The following is a 19,320-nucleotide window of genomic DNA, read 5'->3' on the forward strand; positions in this document are numbered from 1 at the left end:
AGCTTAGCTACAGGTATAAAGCTGTTTTAAAGATGTAATTGTGATATTAAATTAAACTGAAAACATAAATATGAACTTGTGATTTTGAAAAAAAAATCTATTTTGTGTTTGGTTTTGGTATAAGGAGAGAAAAACAAGTCAGAAGAACAGAAAATACAGAAATAGACTCACTTTTCCATATTCAATTAACTTTTGACCAAGGGGCCAAGATAATTCAAGAGAGAAATAAATAATCACTTAGAATGATGCTGGAACTGCTAAATAATCCGTATGGAAAACAAAGAAACATGAATCTTATCTCATATTCTCTTATCATATGTGTAATTTAACCATAAATGGATTTTTTAAACCTACAAGTAACCCTGGGGCAGGCAAAGATTTTTTAATAAGGCATAAAAAGCATAATTTTTTCAAATCCCAAAAAAATTAACAAATGACAAATGTCATCAAAATTAAACCCTCTGCTGTTCAATAAACATTGCTAAATAAATGAAAACAAGTCAAACATTAGGCAAAAATATTTATAAAACGCATCTCCAATAACTGACTTCTGTGAATAATATATAAAAAACTCTTACAACTCAAGATGACAAGCAGATCAATTGGAAAAAAATGGTGGCAGAGACAAAATATTTTAACAGACATGTCACCAAAGATATACAAATGGCAAATAAAGACATAAAAAGATGCTCAATCTAATTAATCATCAGGGAATGCAAAAATCAAACCACAATAAAGTATCACTAAATGCCAAACAGATGGTTAAAATTTAGAAACAGTGGCAATATCCAGTGCTGGCAACAATGTACAGCAAATGGAACTCTCGGATCTCTAGAAATGGAAAAGTTATACAGACACTTTTTAAGAAACTGTGAAACTGTTTTCCAAAGTTAAGAATATATTTCCAACAAGTCAGAAATTCCAGTCCTAGGTATTTACCCAAGAAACATGAAAAGATACATCCACATGAAGCATGTTATATAAATGCTCACACCAGCTTTATATACTAGCCAAAAATTGAAAGAAACTCAACTGTAAGCTAGTGAATGGACCAATCTCAAAACTATTATGCTAAGTAAAAAGAGGCAGACAGAAAAGATTCCATACTGTATGGTTCCATTCATGTACTAGTCTAGAAAAGGCAAAACTATACAAAAGCAACAGATCACTGATTGCCAGGAGCTGGAGTGGGAGGAAGGCAGTAACTTCAAAGGGTCATGAGCAAATTTATGGGTAAAGGGTATATTCTGTATCTTGACTATGATGGTAGTTAAATTACTGTTCATATTTACCAAATCACATTCAATACACATCTAGAAGGGGTGAATTAGAGCGTATGTAAAATATACCTTAATAAAACAATGACTCTCACACATAAATTTATTTATTTATTTATTATTTATTTATTTGGTAACAGCATAGGGACTAATACCAGAATAACTTTCCTAAAATGTCTCAAATCTGAATAAAATGTAAAAGCTAACTAATTGAAGTTACTTGTAAATAACCAAAAACTGGCTGGAATGGGAGGACATTTTACCCTTGGGAAAAAAAAGCAGAATATCATTGGCTAAAATCTATATTTAAATAGAGTTTCAGTGCTGGGTGCGATGGCTCCTGCCTGTAATCCCAGCACTATGGAAGGCCAAGGAAGGTGGACCACCTAAGGCCAGGACTTTGAGAGCAGCCTGGCCAACATGGCGAAACCCCATCTCTACTAAAAATACAAAAATTAGCCAGGCATGCTGGCGCACGCCTATAGACCCAGCTACCTGAGAGGCTGAGGCACGAGAATCGCTTGAACCCGGGAAGTGAAGGTGGCTGTGAGCCGAGATCGCACCATTGCACTCCAGCCTGGGTGACAGAGCAAGACCCCGTCTCAAAAGAAAAGAAAAGAAAATTCTACAACTAGTAAGTATAGTTATTTCAATGATAATTTTAGTGGATGGGCTTAACAAGAGATTGGTAGAAAAATGGTCCATCTCCTTGAAATTGCATGAATAGTGTACCTATTCTGAGGTACTAAAAGTAAAAACACTGGGAAGCAAACAAACAGACTCTCAGTAGTCTATAAAATATCAAATATACTAACATTCATATAATTAGAGTTACAGAGGAAGAGGAGAGAGAAATGAGACAGAAAAAGAGTAAGAAATAAAAGTCAAGCTTATCACAAATTTGGTGAAAAATGTCAACTTACAGTTTCAAGAAGCTCAGCAACCCCCAAGCAGGATGAATACAAAGAAAACCACACCTAGGCACATCATAGTCAGACTGCTGAAAACCAAAGATAAAGAGAAAATCCTGAAAGCAGCCAGAGAATATCAAAACATTATTATATACATGGGAATAATGATACTACTGACACCACACCTGACTTCTCATTAGAAACCATGGAAGACAGGAAACAATGCAATGTCTTTTAAATGCTTGAAGAAGAAAAACATAATCATCCCAGAACTCTATATTCAGGGATAAAAGGCAAAAATGAATGCAGACTTCCACTTCCAGACAAAATGCAGAAAATGTACTTTTCTCTGTTCTTTCCACTAAATACAGCTTTAAAAACCCTTGGCCATGATACGTAAGACAAACAAGACAACAGAATGTAGAGAGAGGGCAGACCAATGAGGGCTTCAGATGCCAAGAAACAAAAGAGGATGAATTCCCTAGGTTTCCTTTCTAACTCATATACACAAGAAAAGTTGCTAGAGAAGCAGACAACTCAGAAACACCAACAGGCACACACATACACAAAACTCGAAGAAAATTCTGCTGTGTCTAGTCAAAAAAGCAGGGAAGCAGCAGGCTACCAAGACAAAAAACTCATGGACAACAACAAACCAGTTTAAGCCAAATGGCACAAATAAAAGCCCAAGCCATATACCTTTTGCAAAGACTTAAAAGGAGGACATAGTCAGCCATTCCCCACTCCTACCCACAGAGAGCATGATACCAAAGAAGGTCAAGTGCGGACACATAACATTCATACCCACTGAGCAATAACGTGGCTTCCTCCCTCTAGAGTGTGGGTGGAAGAAAAGTGGGGAGCCTGACTTCAACACCCACCCAATGATAAGGACATACCCCTACCCCTCCCTCTACAGAGATATGACAGGAGAGGCCTACTGGATAATCAAAACTCAAAGCACTGCCCAGTGATAACTTACCCACCCCTCCATCCCAGTGGCAGTGGAGGCCAAGTGAAAAGCAGGAACCCTTTGAGCCAGGGTAGTATCCACAAAGGTATAATGCAAGTCCAGAGTTTTCACTCCTACTCAGCAATTACTAGGTGTACGTCTCCATCAATGAGTCAACAAAAGCGTATTAAGGAACTGGAATCTTAACTTACACCTGGGAGTAGTAACAAGGCTGTGCCCCGCCTCCACCCTAAAAGCAAAGTTTCAGATAAATCCTACTAAAAGGGGGGATTTAAATAAAATGCAGAGCTTCATAACATAACACTTAAAATGCAAACAATTCAACCAAATATAACACGTCATACCATACTAAGAACCAGGAAAATCTGAACAAGAATTTGAAAATGTAGTCAAAAGGTACAAACAATGAGAATTCATAGATGTCATAATTATCTATCAAAGATTTTAAACTATATATTACAAAACTGCTTCAACAAGCAATTACAGCCAGACACGGTGACTCACGCCTGTAATCCCAGCACTTTGGGAGGCAGAGGCAGTCGGATCACTGGAGGTCAGGAGTTTGAGACCAGCCTGGCCAACATGGTGAAACTCCATCTCTACTAAAAATACAAAAATTAGCCAGGCATGGTGGCACACACCTGTAATCCCAGCTACTCGGGAGGCTGAGGCATGAGAATCACTTGAACCCAGGAGGCAGAGGTTGCAGTGAGCCAAGAACATTCTACTGCATTCCAGCCTGGGCGACAGAGCAAGACTCCATCTCACAAAGAAAAAAGGCAATTACAAACATAATTTTGACACAAAGAAACAACGCAAAGTTTCAGCAAAGAAATCAAGAAAGAAACAAATACCAAGTTGAAAACCAAAAAATATGCTAACAAAAATAAAATACAAACTGAGTAAGCTGAACAACAAAATGGGAGAGATTACCCAACCTAAACAAGAGAAAATAAACTGATTAAAAAAAAAAAAAAAAAAGGTGGCTGGGCGCAGTGGCTCAGGCCTGTAATCCTAGCATTCTGGGAGGCCGAGATGGGTGGATCACCTGAGGTCAGGAGTTCAAGACCAGACTGACCAACATTGCAAAACCCTGTCTCTACTAAAAATACAAACATTAGCTGGGCATGGTGGCACACACCTATAATCCCAGCTACTTGGGAGGCTGAGGCAGGAGAATCACTTAAACCCAGGGGCAGAGGTTGCAGTGAGCCAAGACTGCACCACTTCACTCCAGCCTGGGCAAAAGAGCGAAACTCTGGCAATAAATAAATAAATAATATTTGTTTAAAAAAGACATTAAAGATACTTGTGGGACTATAATAAATGACGCAACATTCCTGCCACTGGAATCTCAGAAAAGGAACAAGATGCAGCTGAACAATTATTCGAAGATCTACAGATTCAGGAAATTGAATAAATCCAAAGAGGATACACATAAATAAATCAATGCTAATATATATCATAAACTTCTGAAAACTAACGACTAAACTGAAAAACCTTGAGAGAAGTAAGAGAAATGACACCTTATCCACAGATGAAAAACAACACAAATGACAGATTTCTCGCCTGAAACCATGGAGGCCAGAACAAAGCAGGATAACATTTTTGTAAGTCCTAAAAGAACTGACAACAAACAATTCTATAACCAGCAAACATCCACTAGTAATGAAAGGGAAATCAAGAAATTGCGAGATGAATGAGAACTAAAAATTAGTCATGAGACAAAACTACATCAAAAGAATTGTTAGAAAAGTTAAAAAGAAGGATTCTCAGAACATCCTGAAGGAATAAAGAACAAAGAAATAGTAAAAATATGGGCAATAAAACAGACTTTACTATTCTTTGAGTTTTCAAAATAATGTTTAACAATTGAAGCAAAAATTGTTACATGATGCAAAAGCTATGGTGGGTAAAACCGTTGACGTATTTCCAAAACTGAAGGCAGTTGGCACGAGGCTGTACTAGAAGTTACCACATTCTCAACTGGCACTACAATTATAGTAAAAATGATGTAAATCTAGTATCATTGAAAATATCCCTGATGAAGCAGCAAGACTCATTAATGTTTTAAGTCTTGATCCATGAATACACATCTTTTAATTATCTGTTTTACAAAACGAGAAATAAAGCATAAACTAATTCTGTTATGCCATAGTTTTTCTTGAGGAAAGCAACTTCCGTGATCATGTGATTTATAAACTGAAATAACTGCTTTTTTCAAGGAACACCATTTGTACATGCAAGAACAACTAACAAACCACGATTATTCAAACTTGATTATCTAACACATTTCTTCAAAAATGAAGAAAGTGAGCCTGTCACTTCAAGGAAAACAACTTAGAACATGAGTAGACAATAAGAAGATTTGAAAAACTTACCACCAATGTAGGGGTTAACTAATTCCAACACTTAAAAGACTTTTCTGATGAGATCAGTGGATTATAACAAATGTGAATTTTGTTATTTATTAAAAATGTGTAGGGCTAGGCAAGGTGGCCCACACTTGTAATCCCAGCACTTTGGGATCACTGGAGGCCAGGAGTTCAAGACTAGCCTAGCCAACATAGTGAAATCCCATCTCTACCAAAAGTACAAAAATTAGCTGGGCCTGGCGGTGCATGCCTGTAGCCCCAGCTACTCTGGAGGCTGAGGCATAAGCATCACTTGAACCCAGGAGGCGGAAGTGAGCTAAGATCACACCACTGCATTCCAGCCTGGGCAACAGAGTAAGGGCCTATCTCAAACAAACAAAACAAAACAAACAAACAAACAAACAAAACAAAACAAAACAAAACAAAACTGTATCAACAGTTGGAATATCTGGATTACTCAGTGAACCAAGATTTTCCAAAGACCACTTAGTAATGTTATAAAATCATATATGGGTAAAAGAACCCCTGAAATTGCAAGGTAGTCTAATAAATTTTATACACACACACACACACACACACACACACACACACACATTTTTTTTTGTCTGAGATGGAGTCTCACTCTATCACCCAGGCTGGAGTGCAGTGGTATGATCTTGGCTCACTGCAACCTCCACCTCCCGGGTTCGAGCGATTCTTTGCCTCAGCCTCCCCCACAGGTGGGACTGCCGGCGCCTGCTACCATGGCTGGCTAATTTTTGTGTTTTTAGTAGAGACGGGGTTTCACCATCTTGGCCAGGCTAGTCTTGAACTCCTGGCCTCATGATCCACCCGTTTCAGCCTCCCAAAGTGCTGGGATTACAGGGGTGAGCCACCATGCCCGGCCCATAAATTTTAAAGCATAAAGATATAAAGTTCATTGATGGGACTGCAGTCTTCAGATTGCACCAAACCACTTGAAAAACTTGAGAAACTACCACTTCTCAAGCTTTGGTGTAGTATCAAACAGGAATATTCATTATTCTGAAATGGTTATCAACATACCTTTCCTTTTTCCTAGCGTGTATCTTTCTGAGGCTAGTTTGTCTTCATATATGTTACCCAAACCAACATATCAAAACATACTGAATGCAGAAACAGATGAGATATTTCAGCTGTCTTATATTAAGTCAGACATTAATATTTCAAAATAAGAGGAGTATACAGGTGTCCTGAGACCAAAAAGTTTGAGAACACTGGGTTATTAAGGCATATAAATAGGAATGGAACTGTTTTCCCAAGTGTTTGTTCACATTTTCACTCTCTCATCAGTTGAGTAAAAGAGTTAACATTTATCCAAATCCAGGCCAACATGGACTACATTTAGACTCAATTTGTGCTTATCTGATAGGTATCCAATACTATCTCACTGCAGTTTCAAATTTGCAATTCATGATTACTAATGAGATTGTGTACTTTGTCATGCGTTTACTGGACATTTGGATTGTCTGTTCTATAAATTGCCTCGTTGGGTGCTCTGCTCATTTCTCTATACAGTTGTCTCTTTTTATTTTTTGCACCGGAGTCTCACTCTGTCGCCCAGGTTGGAGTGTAGTGGCGTGATCTCAGCTCACTGCAAGCTCTGCCTCCCAGATTCTCACCATTCTCCTGCCTCAGTCTCCAGTGTAGCTGGGACTACAGGCGCCCACCACCACACCTGGCTAAATTTTTTGTATTTTTAGTAGAGACGGGGGGTTTCACCATGTTAGCCAGGATGGTCTTGATCTCCTGACCTCGTGATCCACCAGCCTCAGCCTCCCAAACTGCCAGGATTACAGGCGTCAGCCACCGCAGCAGGCCAAGTTGTCTTTTTCTTATCCATTTGTAGTTGCTTATTCTAGAACCAATTCCTCTTTTTGGCCATTATGTGTTACCATTATCTTCCTTTCTAAGGCTTGTGCTTTCATTCTTACAGTATGTTTTAATAAACGGAAGTTATTTCTTGAATGTAGTTGAATGCTCCAATATTCTCCTTTACATTCAGTGCTGTATCTCAAGAATTCTTTTACAAAAATATTCTCCTATGTTATCTTTTTAAAAGCTTATGAGTTTAGGTGGAAATACGAAGGGCCAAAAGGAATTGAAAGACATTTTCCTACCATTTGTTCTTTCTCTTGATTTTCATGACTTGATCTTATCTTCTAGTATGCCTGATAATTTCTGACTTATTGCTAAATTTTGTTTCTGAAATACCTGTAGAGATATTTTGAAACACTAGATGATGCCAGTTACCAGAGATTTTTTTTTTCCTCCACATGGGTCCTTGGGCTAGAAAAGATCACATTAATTTAATATGCATATGAGCTGCTTTGAAGCTCATGATTATTCAAAGTTGAGTCTTTGTAAAAGCAGATTTTTTTCCACCACCTTCCCGCATTTCCAAGGTGCAGGCCTAGGGATCAGCAAACTTTTTCCAAAAAGCCAGATAGCAAATACTGTCGGTTTTGTGTAACAAGGGGCAAAACCGGGGATATCTTGAGAGCGTATCTGTATATATCTGATGAGAGCAAATAAATTTCCACAAACTTACTGATAATTATTCAGAATATGATGATTGAATACAATTGTTTGTAATATAGGTCTACTAATGAAAATAATAGAATTTGGAAGGGGAAATAACATTTCATTTAATTAGGATTCAAAGCTATTTTCCTTATCATTGAAATTGATATAAGTGTTCATTTGTACATTCTGATCTACAATGAGATTTTCTTTTTCTTGAGACAGTCTTGCTGTGTGATCCAGGCTGGAGTGCAGCGGTGTAATCTCAGCTCACTGCAACTTCTGCCTCCCAGGTTCAAGCTATTCTCTTGTCTCACACTCCAGAGTAGCTGGGATCACAGGCATGAGCCACTATACCTGGCTAATTTTTGTATTTTTTAGTAGAGACAGGGTTTTGCCATGTCGGCCAGGCTGGTCTCAAACTTCTGGCCTCAAGTGATCGACCTGCCTTAGCCTCCCAAAGTGTTAGGATCACAGGTGTGAGCCACCATGCCCAGCCTACAATGAGATTTCCTATATCCACATTTGAAAAATCTTTTTAACATAGAGGTCTGATAGAAATCCACAAGCATGTAATTTTAATTGAGCATATTCATCTTTGAAAGTTAATTATAAAATTTTATTAGAGTCTTCTCTTCACCTTTGTCTTTTAGCATGTCATTATATTGCAGAATAATCACTTCCAATTAAAGGACAGATTGAAGCTCCTGATTCAGAGAGTTAAATGTATTTTGAAATATGGAAATTCTTTTTTTTTTTTTTTTTTTTTTTTTGAGACGCAGTCTCACTTTGTCAGCCAGGCTGGAGTGCAGTGGCGTGATCTCGGCTCACTACAAGCTCCGCCTCCCAGGTTCACGCCATTCTCCTGCCTCAGCCTCCAAGTGGCTGGGACTACAGGCGTGCACCACCACGCCCGGCTAACTTTTTGTATTTTTAGTAGAGACGGGGTTTCACCGTGTTAGCCAGGATGGTCTCGATCTCCTGACCTCGTGATCCGCCCACCTCGGCCTCCCAAAGTGCCGGGATTACAGGCATGAGCCACCGTGCCCGGCGGAAATTCTTTTATACTTCTCTTGAGGTCCAAAACCTGCTACAGGAACTGCAGTCTGAGCTTGGAAAATAACTCTGTAGCAAATTTATACGGGAATAGAGATGGTGATTTTTATTTTAACTTCTGACAGCATATAAACTGTGTAAAGTAACCTGCCATCACTTGTGATCGAAACAATAGTTGTAGAAGTGACCTTACCACAGTTTAAGACTTATAATCACTGTTCTGCCTTGTAATTTTAGGTTGAATTTGTTACAAAATATTATGAAATCTATAGGAAAAGTCAACTTTCAAAGCTATTAAGTATTTGACTTAATAGTTGAGGGTAATCTTATTCAGAAAAATTTCAATCTCATTCCTCAATACAAAAAAAACTGCAATAAAACTTTACCACTGCCAAGTCATTAAACTGCTATGTAGAAAGGTAATTCAGTATATTCTGCCTCTATATATAACAAAAATTCATAGGATTTGATGATGAAGTCCATAAACGCAAGTCAAAATCACCGCTGACACTATTATATAATAGCTCACTAAAACATGACAGATTTAAATATTTTCTGCAAAGTACCTGCTAATAAATAATACAATAAATAATCAGGCTTTAAACACCTGACATTTAACAAGCTTTATAAATTTGTCCAACTAAAGTCTTTCTGCTCCACACTTATTTTTGCCACTATCAACTGTAACACATCTTAGCAGATTCCACTTCAGGTTGCACTAAATTAGTGTTTGCTCAACTTTTCTGAAAATATTTTCTCTTGTAGTTGTTTCACATAGACTATGCATAAATACTAATTATTCAATCATTTCAAACTCAGTGACTTCTGGAATATGTAACAACTGAATAGTACTGCTAACACCTATTCATCCATCAAAAGCCTAAGAAAACCATGAAAAATCATTCACCCTCCTTTCTAAAATGACTTGATATTACTCCCAACGTCCTTAACTTATAGAGCAGTTACTCTCGCTGAAAGGCTAATAGTCTTTTTTAAAGTTTATTTCCTATGAACATATCTTTGGTTACCATAATAAAACATAATTTAATTAACTACTGTTGGTAATGGTTTTCCTTGCTTGGCTAACAAATAAGCCATTGAAAAACTTACTTTAATTATAGCCTAATTTCCATTTTTTGTTTTTGAGAAAAAATTCTGCTGTGATAAAATTTTGCTTTAATTTACTGTTTTTTTTCTGACCTTTTAGTTTTATTCCTGTTGGTTGGGAATAATGTGAGAAGTGCCCAGTCTGGTAATGTTGATATATATTGTATTCTTTTAGCACAGCCATAGTCTTCTGGCATAATAAATACAATGCTTTGCTATCTAATTTGTTGATAACAGTATACATTCCACTATGCCTCAAAAGTGTTACATATCAAGTCTACTTTTCTCCTTTTCTTGTTTTAACATGATAGGTAGGTATGCACTGGTAATGAGAGAAATAAATAAGATGCCAGGGCAATATGCGTGGCACGCACACACATACAGATACTAACAAACTGTAACTATGTCATTGTGATTTGTAGCACGCAGAGCAGCAATTTGAAATATATGTGCTCTCTGTAGCAACCAACTTTAACACTGCAGTGCAAAAGAAGTCATATATAATGCCCAAATAAATGGGTGTGGTTTTGTTCCCATAAAATTTTAGTTTTAAACACTAATATTTGAATGTCATATGATTTCCTATGTCATGAAATTATTATTCCCTTTTAAATTTTTTTCAGACATTTTAAAAGGTAAAAAACATTTTTAGCTCATGTCCCATAGCTGGAGGACTGAATGTGACCCACAGGCTGTCATTTGCTGACACCTCCATCCACCCTTCTGTAGCCTTCAGGGTCCTAAATAAACTTCTATAATATTTAACGGCCCCTAAATTCCCTTTTTGTCTTCTCAGCTATGCAGACTGCCAGAAGTTTCTCAGCTTTTCAACCTCTCAGCTGGATTTTTATGAACTAAGCAATTAACTCAAGGGGAAAAGAAAATTTAAAGACAGGCCAACTTCTGTACAACCTTACCCTCTAAGTTCTCACTCCCTCAAGTCCTCACCACTCTTCTAGTTTTCAGATTTCTTAAATATTTATTTGAAACAATATTTTATACAGCTTTTCTAAATTATTTTCAGTGGAAAGGCTAATCTAAACCAAGTATCTCTGCCATAGGAAGAGGTGGAAATAATACTTACACTACCAAATATAGAGACTTAGTATAAAGCTATAAGAACTATTAAGTTATCGTGAAGTTACTGAACTACCCATTACCCTAACTCCTAATTTTCTATTGTGAAATAACGAACTTCTTAGTTACTTGCATAATACTTCTAATTCTGGCCAAGATGGAGTCACAGAGACCGGATTACCAGATTTATGCTCCTCCTGAAACAACCATAAAAAACAAAGACATGGCAGGGCATGGTGGCTCACATCTGTAATCCCAGCACTTTGAGAGGCTAAGACAGGTGGATCACTTGAGGTCAGGAGTTTGAGACCAGCTCTGGCAAACATGGTGAAATCCCATCTCCACTAAAATTAAAAAATATATATATACACACACACATATATGAGAGACATGTGAATATATGTGAACATATATATGATATGTGAACATCAGACAACAAAGGACTGTGGAGCTTTGAGAAATGAGAAACAAAAGAGGTGAGCTCTACATATGCCCCAGCACACAACCATGAGAGAGTTTCCAGGCCATGGCATAGAGAGTGGCAAGTGAGGCAAATCTCAGCTGACTCCTGAGCTGGAGAGAGAAAGTTAAGAGCCAGTAGAGAAAAAAGCAGCAAGGAATAACTGCACAGAACACTGGGAGGAGAGAGTTGCATAGAAAAGAATCCCAGAGGTCTATGGAGGTCCCCTCTCAAGCATTCACCAGAGAACTGATCAGCATACACATATGAGGAAACTATCAGAGACCAGAAACAGAACCATCAGAAAGAATGGGAGGGAACAGGGCCTGATATTCATACAAAGCCAAGAATATTGTCTGTTCCCACTAGCCAAACTGGGAAAACTATTAATTCATGGAACATTCAACAGAGTCCATAGGAAAGTTTTGCCTCAGTAGTGAGGAATAATTAGTCCTGGATTAAGCACTCTTTCATATCTGCCTAATAAATCATAAAAACAAAACTGAAAAGAATGAAACTGTTTATAAGTAACTCAACTACATCTCAAAACAAAGCTCAAGAAGATTTATAGAATAAAGAAAACAACCAGAACCCAAGGTAAATTTTACAACTAAATAAAGATTATCAGGCATAAAAAGAAGCAGACAATCATGATGCAAACTGAAACTAATCAAAACTGACCCAGAACTTACAGAGATGTTAAAATTAGCAGAGGAGGACATTAAAACTGTTTTTCGGAGGCTGAGGCAGGAGAATGGCGTGAACCCGGGAGGCGGAGCTTGCAGTGAGCTGAGACCCGGCCACTGCACTCCAGCCTGGGCGACAGAGCGAGACTCCGTCTCAAAAAAAAAAAAAAAAAAAAAAAAAAACTGTTTTTATACGTGTATCCCATATAATCAAAAAGTTAAATAGAGACATGGGAGATAAACAAGAAAAGCCAAAATCAAACTTTCAAAGACAAAAACATTTGAGATGAAAATTACATTGGATGAACTAATGCAGATTAGAAATTGCAGAAGATTAGCAAACTTGAAGATATAAGAACAGACACCAGCTAAAGTACAAGAAGAAAAAAAAATCTTTAAAAATGATTTTTAAAAAGCATCAGTGAGCAGTCAGGCAGCTTCAAATGGCCTAATATACAGGTAACTAGAGTCCCCAAAGGAGAGAAAAGAGGAAGAGAAAAAAATACTTGAAGAAATAACTGCTGAAAACTTTCTGGCCATAACAAGAACTATTAACTCACAGATCCAAGAAACTCAGCAAACCCCAAGCACAAGAAACATGAAGAAAATTAGACCAAGGGATAACATAATCAAACTGTTCAAAATCAGGGAAACATTATTAATAGCAGCCATACAAAAAGACATGTTACCTATAGAAGAACAAAGATAATAACAACATCAGATTTCTTATGAGAAACAATGCAAGTGAGAAGACAGCAGCATATCTCTAAAGTTCCAGAAGAAAAAAAGCCAACTAGAATTCTATGCCTGGCAAAAATATCTTTCAAAAATGAAGATGAAATAAAGGCACATCTGAAACATAAATAATGAAATAATTCATCAACAGGATGAATCTTAAAGGATATTCTTAAGATCCTTATTCTTAAAGGATCCTTTAAGATTTCTGCAAGAAATCTTAAAGGATATTCTCCAGAAAGAAAATGATGTCAGATGAAAATCTGGATCAATACAAAGAATAAAGAGCACCAAAGTGGTAACTATATGAGCAAACATCTTTTAAATTTTTTATTATTTAAATCTCTAACAGATATATATTTAATAAACAGCAAAAAATTAGAGTTTATAACATATGTAAAAGTCAAATGCAAGGCAGCAATAGCACAAAGTGCAGGAGGGAAGAAAAGAAAGTAAATGAAGGAATGGTTTTATTATTGATGAAGTGTACAATATTACCTGAAGGTAGACCTCTGGAAATGTACACTACAAATCTTAAAGCAACCACAAAAATAATTTTAAAAAATAGGTGAAAGTAATAAAAAGAGGCAAACTGGACTCATAATAAATAATGGAGGCTGGGCGTGGTGGCTCACGCTTGTAATCCCAGCACTCTGGGAGGCTGAGGTAAGCAGATCACGAGATCAGGAGATCAAAACCACCCTGGCCAACATGGTGAAACCCCACCTCTACTAAAAATACAAAAATTAGCTGGGTGTGGTGGGGTGCACCTGTAATCCCAGCTACTCCAGAGACTGAAGCAGGAGAATCTCTTGAATCCAGGAGGCAGAGATTGCAGCGAGCCAAGATAGCGCCACTGCACTCCAGCCTGGCAACAGAGCAAGACTCCATCTCAAAAAAAAAAAAAAAAGTAAAAGAATGCAAGAAGGCCAAGTGCAACGGCTCACACCTGTAATCCCAGCACTTTGGGAGGTCAAGGCAGGAGACTCACTTGAGCTCAGGAGTTTGAGACTAGTCTGGGCAACACAGTGAGACCCCATATATAAAAAAATAAAGTAGCTGGGTGTGGTGGTGCACAACTGTGGTCCCTGCTGCTGGGAGGCTGAGGTAGATCACTTGAGCCTAGGAGGTCAAAGCTGCAGTAAGGTATGATGACACCACTGCACTCCAGCTTGGGTGACAAAGCAAGACCCCATCTTGGCAGGTGGGGGATGCAAGGAAAATGATGCAAGGAACAGATGTAGACAAATAGAAAACATATAAGAAGACAGTCATATTAAATGTACATGGTCTAAATACCCCCAATTAAAAAGCAGAGATTTTCAGACCATGTACATTTAATGTGATTGTCTCTTATATGTTTTTATCAGATAAATAAAATTATTGCCTTCAAGAAACACAAGTTAAATACAAAGATGCAAACAGGTTAAAATAAAAGGATGGAATAATATACGTCATGCTTACACTAGTCAAGAGAAAGCTAGAATGGAAATATTAATATCAAGCAAAGCCTATTTCAGAGTTAAACACAAAATTTTTCCACTACTTGCAGTCAAAAGTATCGTTAACACTCTCTTTGCACTCTGCTCAAAGCTACAAAGTTCTTTTGTATAAACATTAGAACACTTACCACAGCCTGCCTATAATGGAGAATAATTTAATGTTATATACTATACAACACTCATACTATAGCCCATTAGACAGAAATATGTAGCATTTGAGACACCTTCCAATTATATTATAAAACTCTATGCAAACAAAAATTAACAAAGCAGATCTGAGACTATTATATTATCCTGTGAAGGAGGGTCTGTGTGTTTGCACAGTTGGTCCTAGGCTGGCTTCTGAGAACTTGATTTTCAGGAGGGTTCCCTATCTGATAATCATGGTTTACTGTACCTAGACTATGGAAATAATGTGGCTTATCCTATTCTTTTTATGAGACTGGAAATTTCACACATGCTAGGCAGAGAGTATACCTACATGACCAGCCTAGATAAAAACTGTGAGTTTCTTCGGCAGTCACATATGTTGCTGTATTTTCATTAAGGGGAAAGAAGGTAATCTGTGTGATCCTTATGGAAGGCACAGCACATAAGGAAGCCTGTACATGAATTTTTCCAGACTCTGTCAGTGTTTTTTTCCATTGAGATCTTTCTACTATATATCCATACTATGTTACAGTAATAAATCTTAGCCATTACAACTCTAAGCTGATCCCATGAGTCCTTCTAGCAAATCTCCAAACATGGAGGCAGTCTTGTGGACCCCTGACACAAATATAGGGTTGTGATCTCTTAAGGTTTATCCTTCCTCTTAAACTATAAAGGGCTGGCCAGGCACAGTGGCTCACGCTTGTAATGCCAGCACTTTGGGAGGCCGAGGTGGGTGGATCATGAGGTCAAGAGATTGAGACCATCATGGCCAACATGGTGAAACCCCATCTCTACTAAAATTACAAAAATTAGCTGGGTGTGGTGGCACACGCCTGTAGTCCCAGCTACTTCCAGGAGTCTGAGGCAGGAGAGTCACTTGAACCAGGGAGGTGGAGGTAGCAGTGAGCCGATATCGTGCCACTGCACTCCAGCCTGGTGACGGAGCGAAACTCCATCTCAAAACAAAGAAAAAACCTATAAAGAGCTAGGCGCAGTGGCTCACGCCTATAATACTAGCACTTTGGCAGGCCCAGGTGGGAGAATTGCTTAGGCCCAGGAATTGAGAGCAACCTGGACAACAGAGCAAGACCCTGTCTCTTTTAAAAAAAAAAAAAGAAAGAAAGAAAAGTTGGCCAAGTGTGGTGGCTCACGCCTGTAATCCCACCACTTTGGGAGACCAAAGTGGGCAAATCACAAGGTCAGGAGTTCGAGACCAGCCTGGACAACATGTTGAAACCCCATCTCTACTAAAAAAATACAAAAAATTAGCTGAACATGGTGGCGGGCACCTGTAATCCCAGCTACTTGGAAGGCTGAGGCAGCGGAATCACTTGAACCCAGGAGGCAGAGGTTGCAGTTAACCAAGATCACGCCACTGCATTCCAGCCTGGTGACAGTGTGAGACTCTGTCTCAAAAACATAAAAAAGAAAAGAAAAGTTAGCCAGGTGTGGTGGCATGCATTTGTGGTCCCAGCTACTCCAGAGGCTGAGGCAGGAGGACTGCTTGAGCCTAAGAAGTCGAGGTTGCAGTAAGCCATGATCATATTACTGCACTCAGCTTAGACAACTGAGATGCTATCTCTTAAAAACAGAAGTAAAAACAAACAACTATAGGGGAAAATAAGGGATACATACTTTAAGAATTTTTTTTTTAATTTACATGGAAAAACACTAGGATTCTACAGAAAATAAAACAGTATTAAATAACACTATTTATAAAATAGATATAGCAAATTACCTTACGTAAAGATCCAAGTCAGTCACTTAAAAGATCTTACATAAAAGTGCTTTCCATTGGTTGGAGGAGAGACTTTTACTATATACTGTTCTTCCATTTTTTTAGACAAATTACATTTAAAAGTTTAAATTTGCTTATCTACATTCTTAATGTAAATTGCCACCTTACTATAGGAAAGCTATTTTTGTTTCTGCAGTCTACAAAAAGAACAAAAATATTAAAAACATACAACTCTTCTCACAGAACTAAGTTGGTTTTACACAAAGACATCTGGCACAAAATACAATGAAATTTTAATACAGAATTACAGCAGGGGATGAGTGTGGAGAAGGAAGAGATTACCAATTCTAAGAGGGGAGACAACAGAAGTACTTTTTATATGTCTTATTTTAAGAGTAAAACTTTTTTTTTTTTTTTTTTTTTTTTTGGAGACAGAGTCTTAGGCCAGAGTGCAATATAATGATCTCAGCTCACTGCAACCTCTGCCTCCAGGATTCAAGAGATTCTCCTGCCTCAGCCTCTCGAGTAGCTGGGATTGCAGGTGCATGCCAACACAGCAAGCTAGTTTTTGTATTTTTAGTAGAGATAGGGTTTCACCACATTGGCCAGGCTGGTTTCAAACTCCTGACCTCAAGTGATCCGCTCGCCTCAGCCTCCCAAAGTGCTAGGATTACAGGCATGAGCCACGAGCCCAGCCAACACTGAACATTTTATTCAGAACTAGTTAAGAAAACAGAAATGTATGTTGGGGGTTTATGGACTACTTCCTTTTGGGGGGCAGTACTGGGAATACAAGAGAAAGGAGATTGATTGATGGATGGATTGATTGATTTAGAGAAGGAGTCCTGCTTTGTTGCCCAGGATGGAGTGCAGTGCCACCTCCTGGGTTCAAGCAATTCTCCTGCCTCAGCCTCCCAAGTAGCTGGGATTACAGGTGTGTACCACCACATCTGGTTAATTTTTGTATTTTTTTAGTAGAGACAGGGTTTTGCCATGTTGGCTAGGCTGCTGTCGAACTCCTGACCTCAGGTGATCCACCCGCCTCAGCCTCCCAAAGTGCTGGGATTACAGGCATGAGCCACTGCGCCTGGCCAAGAAATGAGCTTTAGATAAATAAAATGATTAAACATTTGTAGCACGTAGAATGAAACTATTCCCTCAGTAATACTCAAATTATCCATATTTCCAAGATGTTGGTAACACCCCGAGAGCTTCAAAAGGGAAATTAAAAGAAAAACACCGTTAGCCTTCCTGAAACACAGATTCACTGTTTGCCATATTCTTTTCTCTAGTAAAAGATGAATAAAATTTCCCCTGGAAAAACTAAAAACAATCTGAGGTATATTTCAGAAAAAAACGAAATTGCATGATAAAAATGTCATGTAACAACTGAGGAAATTATTTTAAATATATTAACATAGGAATAATATCGTTAAACCAGGATTTTTCAACCTCAGCACTATCGACATTTTAAGCTGTGTAGTTTTTGGTGCGGGAGGCCGTCCTGTATATTGTAGAATGTTTAGTGGCAGCCCTGACGTCTACCCAATAGAGGCCAGTAGGACCTACCTCCTCATTCAAGCTAATGCACTAAATTTTGCCCTTCATTGACAAAACCCATTAATGCATGTATTTATCCCATTAGTGACTCTCTTGTGTTCCAGGTACTTTGCTAGGCACCAGAGAAAATATTATAAAGCAAAACAGCTATTTTCCTCATGCTCATGGTGCTTACAGCCATGGTGGGAAAAATCCATAGAAAAAGACTCACATACACAAATGGAGACAGAAGAAAAAACTCACACAAACAAACGTTGCCAATGTTGTTAAGTTACATAAAGGAGATACGCATGGCTGCGTATGGTGGCTCATGCCTATAATCCCAGCACTTGGGGAGGCCAAGGCAGGCAGATCACTTCAGGCCAGGAGTTCAAGACCAGCCTGGCCAACATGGCAAAACGCTGTCTTTACTAAAAACACAAAAATTAGCCAGGCGTGGTGGTGCATGCCTATGATCTCAGCTACTTGGGAGGCTGAGTGGTGGGAGGATCACTTGGGCCCAGGAGGCAGAGGCTGCAGTGAACTGATACTGCACCACCGCACTCCAGCCTAGGAGACAGAGGGAGACCATGTCTCCCAAAAAAAACAGAAGACATACATATTCCACTGAGAATGTATAATAAAGCTGCATACTCAAACATTTCTTACTAAAAGATGTGCACAACCAAAAAATTTACGAAGTACTGCAACCCCTCATCTGAGCTTTATAGTATCTCATTCCTTTCCATTTTCTTATATTAAAAAGCCTAATTCTAACTTGGGTTTATTTTAATATCTAGTTTCCATGGCTCTCATAGGTTTAAAAAACAGGTTCTCCCCAAAAGTAAAATAATCTAATTAGAAGTAGTACATGATTTCCACAATCATTTTTGAATCTCAACCAAAATTATCAAAATTGAAGCAAAATTTCACCCTAATAAAAATACTGAATTTTTAATAAGTGGGCTTAAAACAAACCAGAGCTCTTTAGAATATTTTTAACAAATCAGAAAATTCCATGTTCAAGTTTTTTAAGATGACAAACATGAGTTTTTTGTTTTGTTTTTACAACCTTCACTATTTCTGACAATAAAATATCAACATAAATAGTTCAAAACATCTGTTTTCGAAATGTTCAACCCCCCAGGACATGTTTCTTTGAAAAGTCACTGCATTCTCAATGTTGAAAT

At 38.1% G+C, this 19,320-nt stretch overlaps 1 protein-coding gene across 33 annotated transcripts in view; it reads right to left on the reverse strand.

The window, feature by feature from the left end:
- The window catches only part of KMT2C (lysine methyltransferase 2C), a 298,808-nt gene that overhangs the window by 154,630 nt on the left and 124,858 nt on the right, over positions 1–19,320 (reverse strand). For 5 of the 33 annotated variants that reach the window (XM_074036412.1, XM_074036414.1, XM_074036411.1 and 2 more), the window contains one exon: positions 2,201–2,277. The exons of the other annotated variants lie outside the window; for them this stretch is intronic. The gene's annotated coding sequence lies outside the window, so the exon portion shown is untranslated. The remainder of the gene's footprint in view (positions 1–2,200; positions 2,278–19,320) is intronic. 33 annotated transcript variants of the gene reach the window in all.

The sequence above is a fragment of the Macaca fascicularis genome, chromosome 3 (assembly GCF_037993035.2).
Source record: "Macaca fascicularis isolate 582-1 chromosome 3, T2T-MFA8v1.1".
NCBI classification, from domain to species: domain Eukaryota; kingdom Metazoa; phylum Chordata; class Mammalia; order Primates; family Cercopithecidae; genus Macaca; species Macaca fascicularis.